The sequence below is a fragment of the Nomascus leucogenys genome, chromosome 14 (genome assembly GCF_006542625.1).
Source record: "Nomascus leucogenys isolate Asia chromosome 14, Asia_NLE_v1, whole genome shotgun sequence".
NCBI lineage: Eukaryota > Metazoa > Chordata > Mammalia > Primates > Hylobatidae > Nomascus > Nomascus leucogenys.
In genome coordinates, this window is record NC_044394.1 from 60759586 (window position 1) to 60781476 (window position 21891).

Sequence of the window (21891 nt, forward strand, 5' to 3'; positions counted from 1 at the left end):
AGATAACTTGAACTGTTATACTATCAGGATTTAGAACTCCTTAGAAATACAGTTTTTTTTCCCTTCTCCCTAGGGACTAATATGTCATCTGTGGAACTGTATTCCCAAGATCACAACAAAGCTTATTCAGAAGCTCCAGGCTCCTGAATACCTTGGTCTAACTAAGCCTAGTTTTTTTGGTTGTTTTTCATTTGTTATTTTTTTATTCTGGTCTTTTCACTTTGATTACAGATTATCTGAAAGGCTCTATTTTTCCATTTTGCGTTCTGGCCTCCATCACACCTTCCTGTCCCCATCCTTTAGAACTGAACCTCCAATAGTGGACAGGATTTGTGTCTTTGTCTCCAAGAGGGACCTGAATTCTATTTAATCTGGTCAATACAAATAAATACTTAAGTGGCTTGGATGTCCCCTGACTCTGCATTCCAGACATATTCGTGCCACTTTCAGGTCAAGTTCAGCTGTTTCCAAGCATTATTTGCCCAGCAGAAATCTTCAATAACTGCTCTGCCTGGCAGATGACACCGTGGGCCAGATTGAGCCATCAATAGTGGCCAGAATTACCCCATATATTTTGATGTTCCATTACCCAGGATAGACATCCCAGGGTATTTCTTGTGCCTGAGGAGCATTAGCCTTGTTATTGAAAATAAAGCCTCTACTCCTTACAGTGTTACAGAATAAGTAAACACCAGAGCTCACAGAGATCGCAGTCACATTGAGGATGGCACCCTAATTTTAAAAATGAGAAACATCTCAAGTAGGAAGAGGGCATAGTAACTTGAATAATATCAATTTTTAATGATGTGCTAGGACTTAAATCCAAGACTCTTGAAAAACAACAGCTTTTCAAAAACTTCGTGGAGTTATCAGTGGAAAAAGAAGGTTTTTTTTAAATACCAAATACCACCACATATTTTAATTACCCATATACCAAGTTTCTTTGTCCCGTTTGCTCTGTCTTCCATACCACCAGTGTCTTCCAGATACCTTTATATTATATACCCAAAGCCTGATGATATCAGAACTCACATGAGTTCACTGAGCCCTTTGATAGCACTGCCAACGGCAATTCTTCTTGCTCTCCCTGTTTTTATTGTTTTGCCTAGCATGTCTAAACTTGACAGCACTCATATTAGTATTATTTTAAACATGACCACATACTGATTTAAAATTGAGATTTGACTATTATTCATTCAACAAATATTTATGAGGTGTCTTCTGTTTGTTTCTTTATTAGGCACTGGCAATACTGCAGTGAACAAGCCAGATAAGTCTTTGGTTTTCCTAGACTGAACCTTCTAATTGATTTCATTTTCAATTATACAAAAACACTAACCAGGCTAAGTAAAGTAGCTCCTGTCACCTGAACAAATATCTTCACAAGGGATGGGTCAAATATCTTTGGAACTAAACTGTTCTAGAAAGAAACTAACTCTAGAAAACAGAAAACAGGTAAAGATACAAGTAAGAAATATAGATAAAGGCAATGAAATAAAGACAAAATACCAGGCCACAGAAGTGAGACTCAATTCAGAGCAAAGATATTAGTATGAATGTTGTTTGTTGTCATATCACAGAGTATTGAGATTAGAACTCTATTTTCTGTCGATTGTGTCAGATTAAGAACTGGTCTGGAAGCCTGAGTTGGGAGCCAGTTGATGAAAGCTATTTGCATTAGCTGGCACTTAGCAAACAATGTTGACTAACTGCAGAGAAAACAGGCATCTCTCTTTCTTTTTTTCCCCTTAATTAGGAATATCCTAAAGCAGCTCACATTTTTAAAGTATGATGCCAACTACTCTGTTGAGATTAATCAGCCTTAGCATGTTTTAAAAAATGTCCTTTGGATAATAGCTTACTAAACACATTTTTTTAAAATGAGAAATCAATCTCACACACACACACACACACACACACACACACACACAAATTAAATGCCCTTTTAGGGACATCTATCAAGATAATCATATATCCTATTGTGTTATATACCCCATATCGTAAATAAACCATATTTGGGCATGATGTCATTATACCCCAGGGCTCGGTTATATTAGTCAATGTTTTATTTACATTTTGGCAACTGTATTTATAAATAAGTTTGGTTTATAATTTTATTGTTTATTTCTCACAGTCTCAACACAACTCACCACTAAAATCTCAGTTCATTGCATGGTTTGGGGGAGTTTGTCAACTTTTTATTAAAATGCTTAACAGGCGTACAATATATTTTAGGTTTTCCATGTTTTATTAAGTGAATTTTGGTAATTTTATATATTTTTTAAAAATTAGCTCTGAAATGGTAAATTTGTTTGTAGAGTTGTAAAGAGTGCTTTGGTAAATGCTGTGACAAGCTGCCCTGATCACCCTTCAGGCGGGAGGGACTGAGGGTACGGCCAGCAGCAGTGCTCAGCTCTCAGCCCTCTTGGCCTTGGCTAAGGAGGGCTGCTTCACCCACAGACATGCCCCCTCCCTAGGGTGAGTATGTCCAGTGCCCCATCAATGTGGAAAGGGAGTGAAGGCCCAGTGCTCTCCCCGCAATGATCAAGAAATCTGGGAGCCTGTCCCTGCTTCAGAACACCCTGTAGGGTCATCGGGGGCTTTCATGGTGACTGCATTAGAGCTCCACATCTTTCTCTGTCAAATCTTGCTTTTTTCCTTTCTCTTCCATGGTTATTGATCCCAAGAGCACTCTGTCATGATGTTCCTATGTGCTCATCTCCATCTCAGCATCAAAAGCCCAACCTTCAACAGGACTATATTCTAATTTTAAAAAATTCTCCATACTGGTCCTTATTCATACACTTTTCTATGATATTTTATCTCTTAATTTACTTTTGCAGCCTTATTAAAATAGTTAAGTTGACTGAACTATTAAGTTTACTAGATTACTTACTACTACCACTTTTTTTTATTTTTTTTTTGAAACAGTCTAGCTCTGTCGCCCAGGCTGGAGTGCAGTGGTGTGATCTTGACTCACTGCAAGCTCCGCCTCCCAGATTCAAGCGGTTCTCCTGCCTCAGCCTCATAGGTGCTACGACTACAGCCGTGTGCCACCACGTCCGGCTAATTTTTTGTATTTTTAGTGGAGACGGGGTTTCACGTTGTTAGCCAGGATGGTCTTGAACTCCTGACCTCAAGCACACCTCCTGCTTCAGCCTCCCAAAGTGCTGGGATTACAGGCGTGAACCACTGCGACAGTCACTACTACCACTTTTAAGCCATGACTTCTGCATTTTTAAATGCTTTACATTGATTTCTTTCTAGAGATGTATGTTTATCTTCCTTTGTTTTTATAAATATCACTAACCATTGCCTCATGGCAGCCTCTTGAGATATCAGAGTATACTTTGTGTTCACTATCTTGTGGATTACCAGAACATCATTTAATTTCCAATAATTTATTAAGGCTCAAGGGCTCTGGAGGCTAATAAACTAGATTGGAATGAACAGATTCTTCTAGCCAGGCCAGACCATTTTTACCCCATGCAGGGTGCATAGACAGAACAGATTTGCTTTTGTCAGGATTGGTTCAGGGTGGATTTCTTCTTGTCCTGGATCATCAAAAGGCTGTTATGAAACCCCAGGGACATACTTTAAGAGGCCTTCATCCTAAGAAGGGATGGTAAAAATCTATGGGGTAGCAGTGGTGGCAGTGGTGGCTCAGATGATGTGGGTGGCTCTTCCAGAGTTAGATGGATCTCTTAGGACTGTGTTTTCTTCTTTAGAGCTCAGTCCTCACTGATCAGGAAGCTTGATGGAGGAGAACAGTGTGCTTACCAGAGAGAGGAGGATAGATCAAGAGAGAGACAGAGCTCTAAGAAAAATGTTCAATGTCTACTCATCATGAAGTAGCAGAAAAGGCACCCACTTGCATCTTAGGGTCCTTATTAGGAACTCTAATAGGAGACCCAGGGTTTCTTTTATTTATTATAATCTTGAAGAGTAGACTGCATCTGATACTTAGCTGCCTCACTAAGGTAACTCATCTTCTCCTTCTTTTGCTGCACAGCTAAGCTGAATCTTGAAGGGCCAGAGGAAGACTGTGTGGATTCAGGAACATTGTTGGTTGATCATGTCCTGGTTACTGAGAGGCAGTGTCCCTGAGGAAGGAGCAGATTCAAGCCAAGTCTTTCCTGAGGAGTTAGTCCTCTGAACAGAAAAGAGGCTAGCTCATTGGAGGGCCTCATGTGCTTTACAGATGAAAGATGAACATTTGTAGTTGAACCCTCAGGTTCAACTTGAGGCCTCAGGAAACTCAAAATCATGGTAGAAGGGGAAGCAAACACATCCTTCTTCACATGGCAGCAGGAAGGAGAAGAATGAGAGCTGAGTGAAGGGGGAAGCCCCTTATAAAATCATCAGCTCTCGTGAGAACTCACTATCACAAACAGCATGAATGGCATGGGAGAAACTGCCCCCATGATACAATTATCTCCACCTGGCCTCACTGTTGACATATGGGGATTATTACAATTCAAGGTGAGATTTGAGTGGGAACACAGAGCTAAGCCATGTCACAGAGGACAATATTTTAAAATAACATGAAGTTGTGAGCAACAAAATCCAGCATATGAAAATATTGATAAGGACACATGAACCTGGCTTTCTCAGCAAATAAATTGCTAGGAAACAAAAGAGAGGGGAAGCTTATAGATTAGAAGACACTTGAGAGGCAAAGCAAGCAATGCAGTGCAGGAGCTTTATCTATATTTATATCAAATTGTCCAAATACAAGCAACACAGTAATGAAGAAATGAGGAAAACTGAAAATTGACTTTTTAATAAGATGAAGAACTTATTATTAATTTCTAAATAAAAAAATGCAGGTAGAACATATCTTCTCACTGTGAGTGTGTGGCAAGGCAGGTGAGGTGATTGATCACATAGATTCCAGAGCTACCTCTTTATTCTGCACCTAGTGGCTGTCTGTGACACTCAGGGCTGTAATTCAATAAAATATAATGTGGGGAAGCTGCTCTGGTGAATTCCAGATACTCATACAGAGTTGAGTGGGAGGGGCAGTGTACAGAAAGGTGAATTTTTCTGCTGTACGGCTGCCTCTCAAGTTGTCTCCTTTTGATCTTTCGAATACACTGGACTCAGGCTACACATATTTGCAACTCATTTCTATTTTTTGTCCTTGTTCTTTGTTTTTTATTTTGTCTCCCACTCTTTTTCTTCCTTCTCTGGTTTCCATTGAGCATTTTATATACTTCCATTTACTCTCCTCTCTTAGCATATCAACTATAATTTTGTAATTTTTTAGTAGTTGTCCTAGACTTTGCAATGTACATTTACAGCTAATCTAAGTCCACTTTCAAATAATGCCACACCACTTCCTAGGAAGTGAAGTTACCTTATAACAGGGTATCCCCAATTCCTCTCTTCCATTGCTTGTAACACTGCTGTCATTCCTTATCCATAAATTATAATCACCAAATACACTGTTGCTATTACTGTTTTGAACAAACTGTTATCCGTTAGAAAAATTAAGAATAAGAAATAAAAGAGACTCTGTTTTACCTTTATTTATGCTTTTTCTAACATTCTTTATGCACATCCAAGTTTCTTCTCTATTTTTTATTGTGGTAAAAACACTTAACATGAAATATAAACCCCCTTAACAACTTTTTCAGTGTACAGTACAGTATTATTAACTCTAGGCACAATGTGTTACCACATATTTCTGGAATGTATTCATCATCCGTAACTGAAATTTTCTATCTGTTGAACAGAAATTCTCCATTTCCCCGTGCCCCCAGCCCCTGGCAACCACCATTCTACTTTCTGTTTCTATCAGTTTGACTATTTTATTTACCTCATATAAGTGGAATCATGCAGTATTTATTCTTCTGTAATTTGCTTATTTCACTTAGTGTACTGTCCTCCTCCAGATTTATACATAGATTCAAATTTCTGACCTACATAAGTTTCCTTTTCTCTAAAATACTTCTTTTACTATTTTAATAATTATAAGTGGAAAAAGTGTCTTCAAAATTTTCAGTATTTAAAAATTGGGTGTAGACCATAATAGGATAAATGAGTATATATCTGTCTTTATGGAAAAGATGTTGTATTTTCTATTCTGCTTTGTTTGTGTGTGCATGTATTCAGTTCAAGGAAATTTAGAGCAATAAATAAAAACAGAGAAGAGTAATAAACAAAGAAACCCAAAATATAAAAAGCATAAGACAGCAAAAGAAGACCAAAGGTGTTTGGAATGTGTCTATATTTACCAGGCTGCATTCTGAATGCCACTTGTCAGTTGATGTGGTTACAGATGTATCCTGAGGGTCTATAGTCATTCTGTCTTTTCACAACTGTTTTGATTGGGTAGGCATCTGTTTTATATTTCCACATCCTACTTCAATTCCTTCTGGGGCAATTTATGTACTACTCATAGGGAGAGAAGTCTACCCAGAAAAGAGGCTTCCTATGAATATGTACTGCATGCAAATATATTTGGAATGAAGGGGTTCAGAGAACTCCAAAGGGTGATTAAAAATATAAACGTTAAGGTTTATATATTAATCTTACCTTTACTTCCTCTAAAAATATTTTAAAAGTTTAAAAATCTGTCAGTCATACCTGTTTCCTCAATAAATTAGTAAGATGACCTCTTTAGAAGAATTGAAAATAATTATTGCAATTTTTGAACAGAACTAGTATGACCTTAATAAAATAGTAGAATTTATTTATAATAAGCTTTGATATTTTGACATTTTATTTTTTTAATAAAGTCAAATACACAAATTGTAATCCTTCAAAGAGGGAAATATCTGAAACCCACACTAAATCTGTATTCTTTCTTTTTCTCTCTGCCTCTTTTAAAGTAATTATTTTACATGTAAATTTCTTATTTCCAACAAAGTATTAGATAAGATAGGAACTCATTTTTTTTTTTTTTTTTTTTTTTTTTTGAGACGGGGTCTTGCTCTGTCCCCCAGGCTGGAGTGCAGTGGCGCAATTCGGCTCACTGCAAGCTCCGCCTCCCGGGTTCACGCCATTCTCCTGCCTCAGCCTCTCCGAGTAGCTGGGACTACAGGTGCCCGCCACCACGCCCGGCTAATTTTTTGTATTTTTAGTAGAGACGGGGTTTCACCGTGGTCTCGATCTCCTGACCTCGTGATCCGCCCGCCTCGGCCTCCCAAAGTGCTGGGATTACAAGAGTGAGCCACCGCGCCCGGCCGGAACTCATTTTTGTTATCATGCATCAGATGAAATTCCTTTTATCTCATTCGGTCAATATCATTAGCCTTTCAACTTCAGTGATAAATCCAACCATAGAAATTTTCTCACTGTAAAACTAACCACAGAGGGAGCAACAACAGACAGCACTGCCTAGATCTGCAGCTTTTGGCCATATGTAAATTAGAACAATGGTCCCTGACAAACTGGTCTGAAATGAAAATGGGCCTTTGATAATAACAACTTCAATTTATATGCTGCTTTACCTCCTGAGGATTTCAAAGAACTCTCAACACATTATTATTTGAAAAAGACTGAAAAACACCAAGGTCTATGCTAATGTTCCCAAAAGATATTAATGGCTATTTTGTGTGCAAAACAGAGAACTTCTATCTCTTACTAATTTTCTGCATTTTTAATATGCTAGGCACACATTTTGACGTAGACAATCCTAATAGTAAATGTCACAACTGGGACCAATCATTTATTTGCTACCACACAGTTTTCACCTTTGAACTCTCTGAAATCACCAGTACCCTTCTGCATAAGCACTAACCACACCTAATGAAATGAGGAAACGATAACCTGATTCCCGTTTGTGTCTAGCGGTTTACTGGAACAGGTGTTCAGAGGAATCTTTGGCAACATGTTCACTGAAAAAAAACACATTTAGAAGTGATTTCTAGGCCGGGCACGGTGGCTCACACCTGTAATCCCAGCACTTTGGGAGGCCGAGGCAGGCGGATCATGAGGTCAGGAGATCAAGACCATCCTGGCCAACATGGTGTAACCCCGTCTCTACTAAAATTACAAAAGTTAGCTGGGCGTGGCAGTATGTGCCTGTAATCCTAGCTACTTGGGGGGCTGAGGCAGGAGAATCACTTGAACCTGGGAGGCGGAGGTTGCAGGGAGCCGAGATCGTGTCACTGCACTCCAGCCTGGCAACAGAGCTAGACTCCATCACAAAAAAAACAGTGTTTTCTATACTTACTTGTGTTTTAACAGCTCTATGCCAAACAGTAGCTAATTAATAGAAATGGGGAAATGGGGAGAAGGAATAGAAATGTAGGCTTTGTAAAGAGGAAATAGTACAGTATACATTAAATGTGAATCCTAAGAGAAAATTCTAATATCATTTTTTTAATGTGATTACCTCAACATGACAAATCAGAATTTGTTAAACACTTTACGGGGCACAGAAAAAAATGACAAAGAATTTTTTTGTCACACAGAAAAACTGACCACAGTGGAAAATTAAGTGGCAGCTGTCTTTGCAACCTCACTATGTCCCCAGTATCAAAGAGATTTGAAAAGCTCAGGTATTATTTAAATATTCATTCACATCCATCTATTATAATGTAAATATTTTGCAGATCCTTAATATGGCATTTTTTCCCACCCCTGTGTTTCCTATAATTAACATGAATGTACTCAGGGAATATTTTAAATTCAATAATGTTATTAAAAAAAACCTCCAAAAACCTCTGACACCCAAGCTTAACGAATTTAATGTTGAAGGGCCAACAGCTTTGAGGAGTCCTTTTTCTGGTTTATTTGGCCTTTGGAAAGCAATTTATTCTTACAGAAGTGACAAATTTTAGAAATGTTACAAGTAGAAGACTGATGTCTGAGAAAAGTAGATACCATTGGAATGATTGTTAGAGTATATGTAGCTCTTGATTTATTTGTATTTAGATAGAGCTAAGAAAAAAATGTATATTTGGCATTAAAATCAACAAAGCATAGTGAAATCTTCCAGTAAATAAGATAGCTGAGTACTAGAGTCTTTCCTTCTCTCTACCGCTCTCCCTGCCTCAATTCTCGTGTAGGAAATATTGGAAATAGGGAAGAGTTTGTATCATTTCTGGAATCTGAGGAGGCTGTTATACAAATAAAAAACACTTGAGTAATTTCTTCCTGATATGCTGCACATGGTCCTGTTAACCAATAGGGACAGTAACATTGTGGATACATGATTCAGAGGGTCTGGGGCCCAGTATGCATCTATTCCTAATTAATGGAGTCCAGGGTCAATATTACCTCGATTAACGCTGTTGCTATTGTTATTATTATTATTAACTCACCTGCCAAGAAAGGAGTTTGGCATCTGGGAAGTAAGATTCTGCATTGTATACACAAGCTGTAGTTTGCAGGGTGCAATGGTGGACAAGTAGACAAAATGGAGAATGTTATCTGTGACAGTGGCTGATGTTTCTGGAGAGATCTCTGCACTGTAACAAGTATTTCTTCTAGCAGAGCAGAAAGTCATACCTGGAAGGGATAGAGGAGGAATTGAATGGAGTGTGTGCTGAAAAACTCAGGACACGGGCAGCTACATAAATTAGGAGCAGCTGGCCGGGCGCAGCGGCTCACGCCTGTAATCCCAGTACTTTGGGAGGCTGAGGCGGGCGGATCTCGAAGTCAGGAGATTGAGACCATCCTGGCTAACACGATGAAACCCCGTCTCTACTAAAAATACAAAAACAAAATTAGCGGGTCTTGGTGGCGGGCGCCTGTAGGCCCAGCTACTCGGGAGGCTGAGGCAGGAGAATGGCGTGAACCCGGGAGGCGGAGCTTGCAATGAGCCGAGATCGTGCCACTGCACTCCAGCCTAGGCGACAGAGCGAGACGCCATCTCAAAAAAAAAAAAAAAAAAAAAAAAAAAAAAATTAGGGGAGCTGTGGCTGAATTGGAAGGGTGTTCAAACCGTAGCAGATATGTCTGTACCAGACAGTAGCATGTAGGAGGCCAGGTAGAACCAGAGAACTGTGTGTGTGAGAGGGAGAGGGGAGTTGGTAATCAAGGACATACAAGGCTACAATAAGCAGAGGGTCTGCCACACAATTGGCCATCAGATAGCAATCTGGGAGGTCGGACACTTCAGTCAGAGGTTTTGCCAGACACAGATAAAGTTCAGTTCTACATAGATTCTTCCAAGTTTATATATGTTGTAGCCATTCCTTAGTTTTATTCATCCTTCCCTTCTTTTGAATCCTTTTGTTAATTTTGCATGTTCCAGGGAAGGAATAATGTGAATTCATATGTCCTCTGCCATCTTTCCAGAAGTTTTAACATCTCTCTTTTGAGATCCAACCAACAATAAAATGTTTCTTGCATTTTCACAATGTTCTTTCATTCTGTTGTTTTTCTTTATACTTGAACACACAGATGGTTGGCTTAAATTCAACAGTCCAATTTGCCTCCAGTTGAGGATTTGGATTTAACAATTTGCTGTACCTAATGATTCCCATATTTTTCTCAAGTGTATTAAGTTCATATGCTTCTTTTTATTATTATCATCATATTCATTTTTCTATTTTCCTTACTAAAATAGTAAATAAAAGCAAAATGTTATAGAAGAGTATTCTCAAATAATTTTTAAAATAGGACATTATTTTCAAGTGAATATTATCTTAATGAATCATTAACTTAAATGATCTTGAATGACAATTTAGACATCATAGTAGTTAAGATTGTACAGCCTGGAGTCAGTTTTCATTTTTCACTTTCTGGCTATGTGATTTTGGATAATTTATTTAGCCTCTCTGGTTTCTCCATTTTCTTATATATGAAGCAGGAACGATACTAGTGACAACTTATCACATCGAGTTCTTGGGATTAATGAGTTAATAGACGTCAGGCACTGACGTCAAGCCTCGGGGTTTTAAAATCACCAGAGCTGATTTCATGCATCACTATATATCCATGTGAGGTCATCTGAGGTTTCTGCTCTGCTGTGTATCAGTTTTCTCCCAAAAAGGCAGAACTCAAAAGTTCTATCCCTTCACACTATTTAGCACAAAGTTTAGGATCTCTGAGTAAAGTGGATAGTCTGTTTCTCATGTCTGAAAGTGGTTGGTTCCTTTTGATCTAGAAACCCAACTGATATATCCACAGCATTTTTCAGACACCCATCTTATAAATTTGCAATGCATCTTTGCATTCTCACTTTCAATTATCTGTCTGTTTTATGACTTAATTGTAGGTACACTGAGTTTGTTATGCTTCAGAAAGTACGCTTCTCATAATCACTCCTCTCTTAACAATTTTGCCAAATCCAGATTTACTGATGTCACATTCTTTGTTAGACTGTTACATTGGGTGAATTTAATAAGTTGGGAGATAAGAATGAGGTGTAGTGGCCACAGCCTTGACTTGATCCTGAGTTTTAATAGGATTTCTGCCTCAAAAACATTCTCAGCCTCCCCCTACCCCAGTCAGTTTTGGGTTGAGAAGTACTTGCCTCTTTGAATGTCATAGATCTCTAAATTAGTAAACTCTAAGTTGTCATTAATTCTCTTCTTACAAACTGATAAATTGTTTTCTGAAATTATCTTTTGCGTATGTTATCTTTCCACATAGAGCCTGCCCTAACTAGCACACAAACTACCAACATTTTCTATCCTTTTCTTCTAAAGATACAAGTTTGTCAGGAACATGCTCTGCCTTCCAAGAAGCTACAGGAGACAGTTTATTAAATGTTCCATCCCTGCGGTATCCTGGTCAATCATATTCTCAGCCTCCAGTGTTAGTTTTCTTACTATAAATCCCTGAGCTGTAATGCAATGACCCCAATGTAAGAGCTTTTGGTTGAGTTGTACCCCACTTTTGATATCAGTAAAGATAGATGAGGTTATGCTGTGGTAATAAACAGCCTTAACAGTCTACATTAGAAAAGGTTTGTTTCCCGCTCATAGCACATACCCATCACAGGTCAGCTGGGGATTCGCCTTTGCACTGTCTTTACCGCTGCAGCCAGGGTGATGGGAAACTCACATTGGGAGTATTTACAGCCAGGAGAAAAGAGGTGCATGGCATATTCACACTCACCCTTAAACTTACCCAGACAAATGCAAAGAAAAATAACCACCCATCACTTCACTGGTCAAAGGGAATTGCATGGCTGTACTTAACTTCAAGGGGATGAGGATGTGAAATAAATCCATATGCCTGAGAATAGAACTACAATTCTAAAATTCATTCCCCTTGCATTTCTTTTTCTCTTGCCACCTCACTCCACCTTTGGCCTGTATATCATTTATCTACGTATAATATTTTGACTGAATGTTTTCTTGTAGTGTTTTCCCGTCCGTGTTCTGCTGAACCATTGTGGTTATGTCAGAAATCAGGGTAGGTATGGCAAAGGGAGGTACTAAGCATGCAGGACTTTGGCCCCAAATTCAGTTCCAGAAAACTACTCATGACATCTCTCCTTTTATTTATTATTATTATTATTGTTATTTTGAGATGGAGTCTGGCTCTGTCACCCAGGCTGGAGTGTAGTAGTGCGATCTTGGCTCACTGCAGCCTCTGCCTCCCAGGTTCAAGCAATTTTCCGGCCTCAGCCTTCTGAGTAGCTGGGACTGCGGGTGCACACCACTACTCCTGGCTAAGTTTTGTATTGTTTTTTTAGTAGAGACGGGGTTTCATCATGTTGGCCAGGCTGGTCTCGAACTCTTGACCTCAAATGATCCATACATCTCAGCCTTCCAAAGTGCTGGGATTACAGTCATGAGCCACCATGCCCAGCCACATCTCTCCTTCTAGACACAGCCTCAACAATGTGTCTTATGTGTCTTTATTGTCATCTTTTCTCCTTGATTAATCTCAGTCTAATGGTTTAAGTCCAAAGAACTATAGATGACCAACCCATTAAAATATTACCAATGTTTAGTTCTGGACACTAGAATTATGGGTTATTGTTTTCTTTGTGTGCACCTGTCCTAGGAAACTTGGAGCTCTGAATTGAGCAACTGTGAATCTGCATGATGGTAAATCCTTGATAGTTTTACAGTGAGAACATGTTAATGAATAAAAGACAAAAATTTGTTTTAGATTCTTTACTGTACCTGAAAATTAGAAAGTAAAAGCTTTGGGAATAGGCTTAAAAGGGGTAAAGAGAAAAGCATTTAGACCATAAGAAATTACTTCCTAAATAAGTTTAAGATCCAAGTATTGGAGAAGGAATGCACAAATTCCATCAGAGGGAAGGGAAGTCTAATATCTTATGCTTCTATCAGTGGACTAGCTACAGCCGTGTTTTATGTAAATATAAATTGAATTCCTGCAGCAGGCAGGTCACTGTATTTGCTGATGCATAATGAGGGTGCTCAAACTTAGACTGTTTATCCCCTAGAGTCTCATTAAACTAAATATACTTGCCTTAAGCCACCTGCCTTTGGGCAGTTGCAATAGAAATAAAATCAGATTCATTTCCCGTCTTGATAAATTGGCATTAACTACTACTTTATCTGAAATAAGCTTGATAATTAGTGTCTCTGATTACATGGAGAAAACTGTTGAATCTTTTAGAATGCTTTAAAAAATGCAGGCTTTCTAAATTTGCTGCAGTTGAGGGAGGAGATTTGAAAGCCCTGAGCCAGTCATGACTGTGATGAGCGTCATTAAAATAGCAGTCTTTTTTTGGAAGCTCATCTTGTCCCAAGTAAGTGTGATTTAGGAATATGGGAACACCTGTTCCCTGGTGGCAGTTTTTACCTCAATGTTCTATTATCTATGACGACTGATCTCCAGAGAAAGATATGGTTACTAAGAGTGAAATATCTAATTAAATGATTGATAAGAATTAAAGATAAGGGCCTTGTATTAGTCTATTCTCACGCTGCTATAAAGGACTGTCCCAGACTGGCTATTTTATAAAGGAAAGAGATTTAATTGACTCAAAGTTCTGCATGGCTGGGGAGACTTCTGGAAACTTACAATCATGGCAGAAAGGGAAGCAAACATGTCCTCCTTCACATGATGGCAGGAAGGAGAAGTGCTGAGCAAAAGGGGGAAAATCCCCTTATAAAACCATCAGATCTCTTGAGAACTCACTCACTATCACAAGGACAGCAGCATGGGGGTAGCTGCCCCCATGATTAAATTACCTCTCACTGGGTCACTCCCATGACATGTGGGGATTATGGGAACTACAATTCAAGATGAGATTTGGGTGAGGACACAGCCAAACCGTATCAGATCTCTAGGAAATTGTCTCAGGGCCAGGGTCCAGTTCTATGACTATTTTAAATACCACCAGCTGCAAATAACTCTTGTCAGTTATATTACAGTCAATAACTATTGACCACATAAAATAAACACTTATTTCCCTCCATGCTGTGGGCAACTGTTTACCAAGTGTTAGGTGTTGCTGGCATTTTAGGATGCAGACAGAAAGCAGAGTGAGCTTCTTCCTGCCCCATAAACCCTGCAAAATCTTTTTCTTCTGGCTTCGCCTCTACTAGCTCACACGGAATTTAGTTTAAGACTATCGGCCGGGCGCGATGTCTCACGCCTGTAATCCCAGCACTTTGGGAGGCCGAGGCGGGCGGATCACGAGGTCAGGAGATCGAGACCATCCTGGCTAACACGGTGAAACCCCATCTCTACTAAAAATACAAATATTAGCTGGGCGTGGTGGCGCACGCCTGTCGTCCCAGCTACTCGGGAGGCTGAGGCAGGAGAATGGCGTGAATCCAGGGGCAGAGCTTGCAGTGAGCCGAGATTGTGCCACTGCACTGTAGCCTGGGTGACAGCAAGACTCCGTCTTAAAAAAAAAGAAAAAAAAAAAGAAAAGACTATCGGGGACACTCTTCCATGTTTGTTGGAGCTTCATTCACATACATTTTCTTGAAGCCACAGAGCTATGTCAGAGATACTGGCCAGATAGTTCTTTTTTGATCACCTTACCTGCCTAGAGGGAGTAGACATGGAGCTATGACCCTAAGGGATGCCTGGTGCGGGCTAGGAAGAAAAAATAGAGTGCAAGTTCCTTGAATAGGGAGAGAAAGCAATGAAAAAGTTACTGATAAGTAAAGAATTACAGCAATAGCACATGAATTATTTTATCCAATTATTAATAACAATAAAAGTAATAATGAAGATTTCTAGAAAGTTTACTCTGTATTTGGCTACTGTGGAAAAATGCTATGAATTCAGTATTCAACTAAACCTTCATATCAAGCCTCTGAGACAGAGATTGCCTACTCTACCTGGGCCTGGGAGAGAAAAGTATCTTCCCCAAGTGAGTAGCAGAACTGAAAGTAGAATGCAATCTCTGTGACCCCAGATTCCTGCCTGTGCTTCGCAGGTGGTTTTGTTATACCGTGATGAGGCACATGGACCTTGTTCTGAGAGAAATCTGGAGACACTGGTAGGTTTCCAGTGTTTATGGTAAGTCTCTGGCTGGCAGCTTACCTTGGTGATTGCCTGGAGAGTGGTTTAGAGGATATTGCGGTTAGACAAAGGATCCTTTATCTCAACAGCCAGGGTAGTAATCAGAGCCTGAACAAGGATAACGGCAGAGGCAGCACCTGAGGAGTAGATGGATTTAAAATATGTTCATAATAAAAAAGCTAAAGAACCTGGTGATTAATTGGACTTGTGGGCTGAGGAAGAGAAAGAAATTGAGCATTTCCAAGACCATGGCCTTTGCAGAAAAACAGGTAGATGCTACTATTTAATTGAAGGTGGCAGAGTTTTGAAAGTATTCACATTCAATCTTCTAGATTACAGCACTGAGCCTGAAGTATCTGTAATTTCTCTTTGGGTGACAGAACATGCTGTCATAACTGTAGGTCATGTGAATCTAATGGGTTAGGAGGCTCAGAAAATTCTTTAGTAACAAGCCCAGGATACTTTCTCTGATTTACTTTGTTCCAGTGGTTGCTTTATGTTGGGGATTGCACAGATTTGTTTAACTGACAAAGCAAAGCTTAGACTATTCTTTTCCCAAGAAATGATTTCTTGAGCCACAACAAAGATTGAGATAAAAGAAGGGGTTGCCTTTTGTCTAAATTTTGTATTCAGTGAGAATTTTTATTTGCTATTTGCTTGCTACTTTATAATATTTCTATTAGAAATTAGTAAAAGGCCAGGTGCGGTGGCTCACGCCTATAATCCCAGCACTTTGGGAGGCTGAAGTGGGCAGATCCGGAGGTCAGGAGATCAAGACCATACTGGCTAACATAGTGACACCCTGTCTCTATTAAAAATACAAAAAATTAGCCGAGAGTTTGTCACATGCCTGTAGTCCCAGCTACTCGGGAGGCTGAGGCAGGAGAATCCTTGAACCTGGGAGGCGGAGGTTGCAGTGAGCTGAGATTGCACCACTGTACTTCAGCCTGGGTGACAGAGCAAGATTCCTCCTCAAAAAAAAAAAATAAAAATAAAAATAAATAAAAAAAGAAAGAAAAAGAAAATAATAAAAGTCCATCTTTTAGACTCCCAGAAAGGAAGGGAAAAGCGGTCATTGGATGCCATTTCTATCAATCATCTGGGTATAAAAGAGCAAAAACAGCAGTGAACCTGGCTGAATTTGGAAAGCTTGATTGGAGACAAACTTCTCTGTCAGCCTCATCTAAGGTGGGGGTGGAAGGTGCACTCTTCTTAGATGAATGTCTGGACTCACTGACTGGGTATGATAACATATAATTATCACATAACATTATTTTAAGGAATACTAAGTAGACCTTACTGGACATATTTTTTTCTTTACTTAGGTTTGTCTTTTATAGTTGAGAACATTTCACTGATTGACTGATAGAAGTAATCTCCTCTTGTGATTGAATGGTTGTCCCTTCATCATCATTTTGAAACTTAATCGCCATTGTAACAGTATTAAAATGTGGGACATTTAAAAGGTGTCTCCATCATGAGGGCTCCACTCATGGTTGGGAATGGTGCCTTTATAAAATAATGAGTTTGTCCCCCTTTTGCTCTTTCTGGCTCCCTGACCTTCCACTATGTGATTCCTTGTGTCATGTAATGATGCAGCAAGAATGGCCCTTGCCAGATGGTGGCCCCTTGAACTGTGAGCCAATACATTTCTGTTTGCTCAGAAAATTACCCAGTTTGTGATATTCTGTTACAGCAGCACAAAACAGTCTAAGACATTTGATAATCACCTGGAAAAGGGAGACCCCTGTTCCATGCAGCAGCATGGCATAATACTAGCAATGATGGCAAAGGTTTAAAGAAGAAGATTTGGGAAACAAAGACTTGTCTAATGAAATGGCCATTCTGACTGCAGTGGAGAACTCACTTCTACCTAAGAATATTCTTTTCATTCTGAAGACTGAATAAATCCCACTTCTGCCATTTTATTAAGAAGTAACCAGAGTTGTGGGGAGAGAAGTATTGAAGTATTGTATATTATGCATTTATGCTTCTTTGGATGCTTTTTCCCATAAACTAAAGTAAGGTTGAAATAGATTTGTATATTCACCGTTTTCATAATATGAACTCAAACAAGAATTATGAAGGGTGTGATAATGAAAATGGAATCTGAAGTCTCCTCATAAGAAAAATGTAGGATTATTATATATAAACGAGAGCAAGGGATAACATATCTCCCCACTTCATGCATCTACATGGTGGTGAACTGAAAATGCTTATGAAAACCTTTTCAGTTTGAAACTTCAGTCAGCATAGGAGAAACCCACAGGATTAGAACTGGCTCTTTTCCTATATTGTTTTAACCAGTTTCCTATTCATAAAAGGAATAGGTTTATTGTTAAGTCTAGGAATGTAGATATTTGTGATAAAGAGGAAGTGACATTCACTTACTAATTTCTCATTTTATTCAAATAGTGGGTTTTATTTTTTTTTAATATTTCACTTTTTTAGGTGCTTATGTTTACTCTGTAGTTTTTAACCATTCTAATAATCCTGCAATATAGGTGAGGAAGATATTTTGTGCTTTTTTTTGAATGGGAAAACTGAGATGTAGAAAAAGATAAAAACGTCTTGCCCAAAGTCCAAGTCAGGAATGTTTGTAAACTATGTATTGTTTATTCCATGGTATGGCTGTATCAAGACTCATTTAACCAGTCACTATATTTGAACATTTTGTTTTCAATTTCTCAGTAGATACTAGAATATAACTATATTCATGAATATTTATTGGCCATTTTTAATTGCTTTCTTTTGAATGTTTTTCTACAAACCTTTCTAAATTAAAAAAAGCAATTTAATAAATCTTCAAACACAGATTTATTAAAGTACTTATATTATTTATAATGAACATCTCCATTCAAAGCTGTGGCCTAGATTGTGACTTTCTTACTATCACCTTGATATTTCCAGACATTACACTGTTCCCAGAATATGGCAGATCCTCAATAACCATTTGTTGAATAATAATTAATGTTTATTCTTATTTTAAGGTTTTGGTTACAAATGAGAGTATCTTTATGCTATCTCTAAAGAAACCAGTTTACTCCCTTTCTACCTTTCTGGATGTGAAATACTATTTTTTCAATTGTAAATTGTTTTGTTAAATATTATAAATGATAAATACAAATTCAGGGAATTTTGGCTAATTGAAGTAGTAATCAGATGAGTTATGTTTATCAAAAACATTCCACATGGTAATTTAAACTCATCATTATAATTAAGATCATATTTTTACTTTGATTCAAATTCTCCATTCTCTCTGCCCTCATGGCCTTTCGATTTTATTGAATAAAATAAAATTTGAAAAGTAGTGTATTTGTTGCCAAGATTTATACTTTAAGAGGTATAAAACTAATTAAATTAAAAATTTAATGTCTTTTTCATTTTAGAGCAACAATAAAGTAAACAGATTCAATCATCTGAGACATCAATAAGAAAAAACACTGTATTGTGTCATCTTGCTGTAGAGCGTATCACTCACCAATATTTCCAGTGCTATCTTTGGCCATGTTGGATTTCCCAGGGGAGATAAATTTATTAGCATTTTTATGGTCACATTTTCTAATTATCAGTAGCCTTCCTCCTTCCGTGCTAAGAACTAACTGTAGTTTTCTCATACAGATTTTTCCTCATTTTTTTGTTGCAGTAAAGCTTATATACAATGAAATCTTCACGTTAGATATATGATATGGTAGATTTTGACAAATACGTGCACGTATATAACCAATATCCCAATCAAGATACAGAACATTTCAATGGCTGCCAAAAGCTCCCTCCTATCCTCTGTCTAGTCAATCTCCACCACTCAAAGGCAATAGTCTATTGTTTGTTCATTGTTGAATATATATCGAATTTGTTTATCCATTCTCTCTTAATGGTCATTTAGGCTGCTTCCAATGTTTTGGCTATAATGAGTAAAAGAACCATAAATCTTCTTATACAATGTCTTTCTTGTAGAAGTAAGTTTTCATATCTCTTGCATATATACCTAAGACTGGAATTGCTGAGTCAGAGACTAGATGTATGGTTAACTTTAGAAGAACTTGCCAAAGAGTTTTCCAATGTGGTTATACCATTTTATGCTCTTTGCAGCAACGTGTAGGAATTCCAGTCACTCCAAAGGCTAGCAAATATTTGGTATTATGAGTCTTAAAAAAAACATAGGTGTTTTAGTGATTGTGAAGTTGTATCTCATTGAAGTTTTACTTTGTATTTCCCTAATGACTAGTGGTGTTTAGTATCTTTTCATGAGCTTGTTGGTCATTCACATACCTTCTTTTTAAAAAACTGTCTACTGAATTCTTTCACTTAATTTTTTACTTTTTTTTTTGCCTTTTTCAGGGCCATATGTATACATGTAGTGCAAATGTTGTCTCATATGTAGTGCATATGTATACATGTAGTGCAAATGTTGTCTCTCATTGTAGTTTGTGTATTAATTTACTTAACAATACATTCTGATGAACAGAGTATTTTAATGTTTTATGAAGTCCAAATTTTATGGACAGTATGTTTCATGTCCTCTTTAGGTAAGCTATCTACTCCAAGGTCAGAAAGACGTTCTACTATGTTTTCTTCTAACAACTTTATGGTCTGAGTTTCCTGTTTATGTGGATATTATATCTCAAATTATTTTCTGTGTATGCTGAGAGTAGGAATTGAGACTTGTTTTTTTTTTTTACCTTATATATTTACTCAGATGTCAAATCACCATTTGTTTAAAAGACTTTCTTTCCTTATTGAATTTACTTAGTGCCTTTGCTGAAAATCATTTGAACAGGAGGTCTATTTCTAGACTCTTTCTTCTATTCTTACAATTGTCTATTCTAATGTCAACACCACACAGTCTTGATTATGATAGCTTTATAGTAAATCTTGAATGTAGACAGTGGGAGTCCTCCAAATTTGTTTCTCTTTTTAAAGATTATTTGACTATCCTATATTCTTGAATTTTTACATAAATTATAGAATCAGTGTGTCTTTTCTTCAAGAGAGCCTCCTGGAGTTTTGAGAGTGATTGCATTGAATCTATATATCAATTTAAAGAGAATAGATATCTTAGCAGTACTGAGTCTTTCAACGCTGTTTTAATTCTTTTTAAATTTTTCTTTCAGTCATGTTTTTTAGTTTTCCATGTAGATATTTTGGACGTATTTTATTAATTTCTAAAAATGATATTTTTGATGTAAAGAGATTTTTTTCTAAAATGTATTTCTTATTGTTTGTTGCTAGTTCTCAGAAACATAATTGATTTTATACATTGATTTTGTGTCCTGTGATCTTAGTAAATCCACATATTATTTTCTGTAGATTCCTTAAGGCTTTCCGTGTAAACAAACATGTTATTTTCAAATAATAATTGTTTTACTTCTCTTTCATACTGTATGCCTTTTACCTTTTGTTTTTTGGCCATTTCATTGTACAGGCTAGGACTTTTAGTAAAATGTTTAACAGAAATGGTTAGAGTGGATATGACCCATGTCTTTCAAATACTAGTAGAAGAGTGTTCAGTCACTATGAAATATAATTCTAGCAGTAGGCTTTTCATTTGTATGCTTACAATGGTAAGAAAATTTTCTTTCATTTTTATCTTGCTGAGAGCTTTTATAATTTCTTGAAATGATCATATGGTTTCACTATTTTTTTTAATTCCAACATTCTCCAGAACTACACAGCCTTCATCCTCACCCTCTAGCTCTCAGCTCCTTAGCAGGCATCTTTGCAATGCCTCATGCAGTTCTACCTTTCAAGTGCCCAACTCAGTCCCAGCTAAGTACCTGCAGTGACTATCCCTGTACACTTCTGTTCCCACTCCCACTCTGCATAGCTTCTCTTCTTCAGTGTCCTGTCTTGCAAATTACAGCCCCTTCCACATCTAAGAACTTCTTTCTCTACTGCCTTAGCTCTGGGAGACACTCTGGCCCTTTGCTGGGTCAGTGGTAGCAAAATGTCCCAGGCAGAATGGTAGAGCAATCTTGGGGCTCACTTCGTGTGTTTCTTTTTTCTCCAGGATCACAGCCCAAGACTGTGATCATGAAAAAAAAAGTCAAGAATATTTTTCAATGCCCTTCAAGAATAAAACCATTAGTGGAAGAGAGTGTCAAAGAGAAAAGAATATATAGAAGAGAAAAGTGGGCCCCACATATTTAAAAAAGAGTGATCATATGGAAAAATATGATGCTTAATTACTTCCTATGATATAACGTACATATTATAGGCATGTTGCAGTTTATAACAGTTCTACTTGATCACCTCTGTGTTGTGTAGTAATTTTAAAATTGCAGAATTTATCATATGTGGTTTATGAAAGTGATGTTATATTGTGGGAAGCACTCAGTATAAGAAAAACTACTACCGGTCTTAGAAGCAAATAAACATGACTCTAACGAGTTGCCAACATGCTGAATTTTCATGTTCTCATCTGTTAAATGAAGATACTATTATTTGACTGTCAATATTGGTGTGAGTAATCCAGGTAATGTTTGTAAAACACTCGGCATCAAGCTTTATCTGGAATTTAGC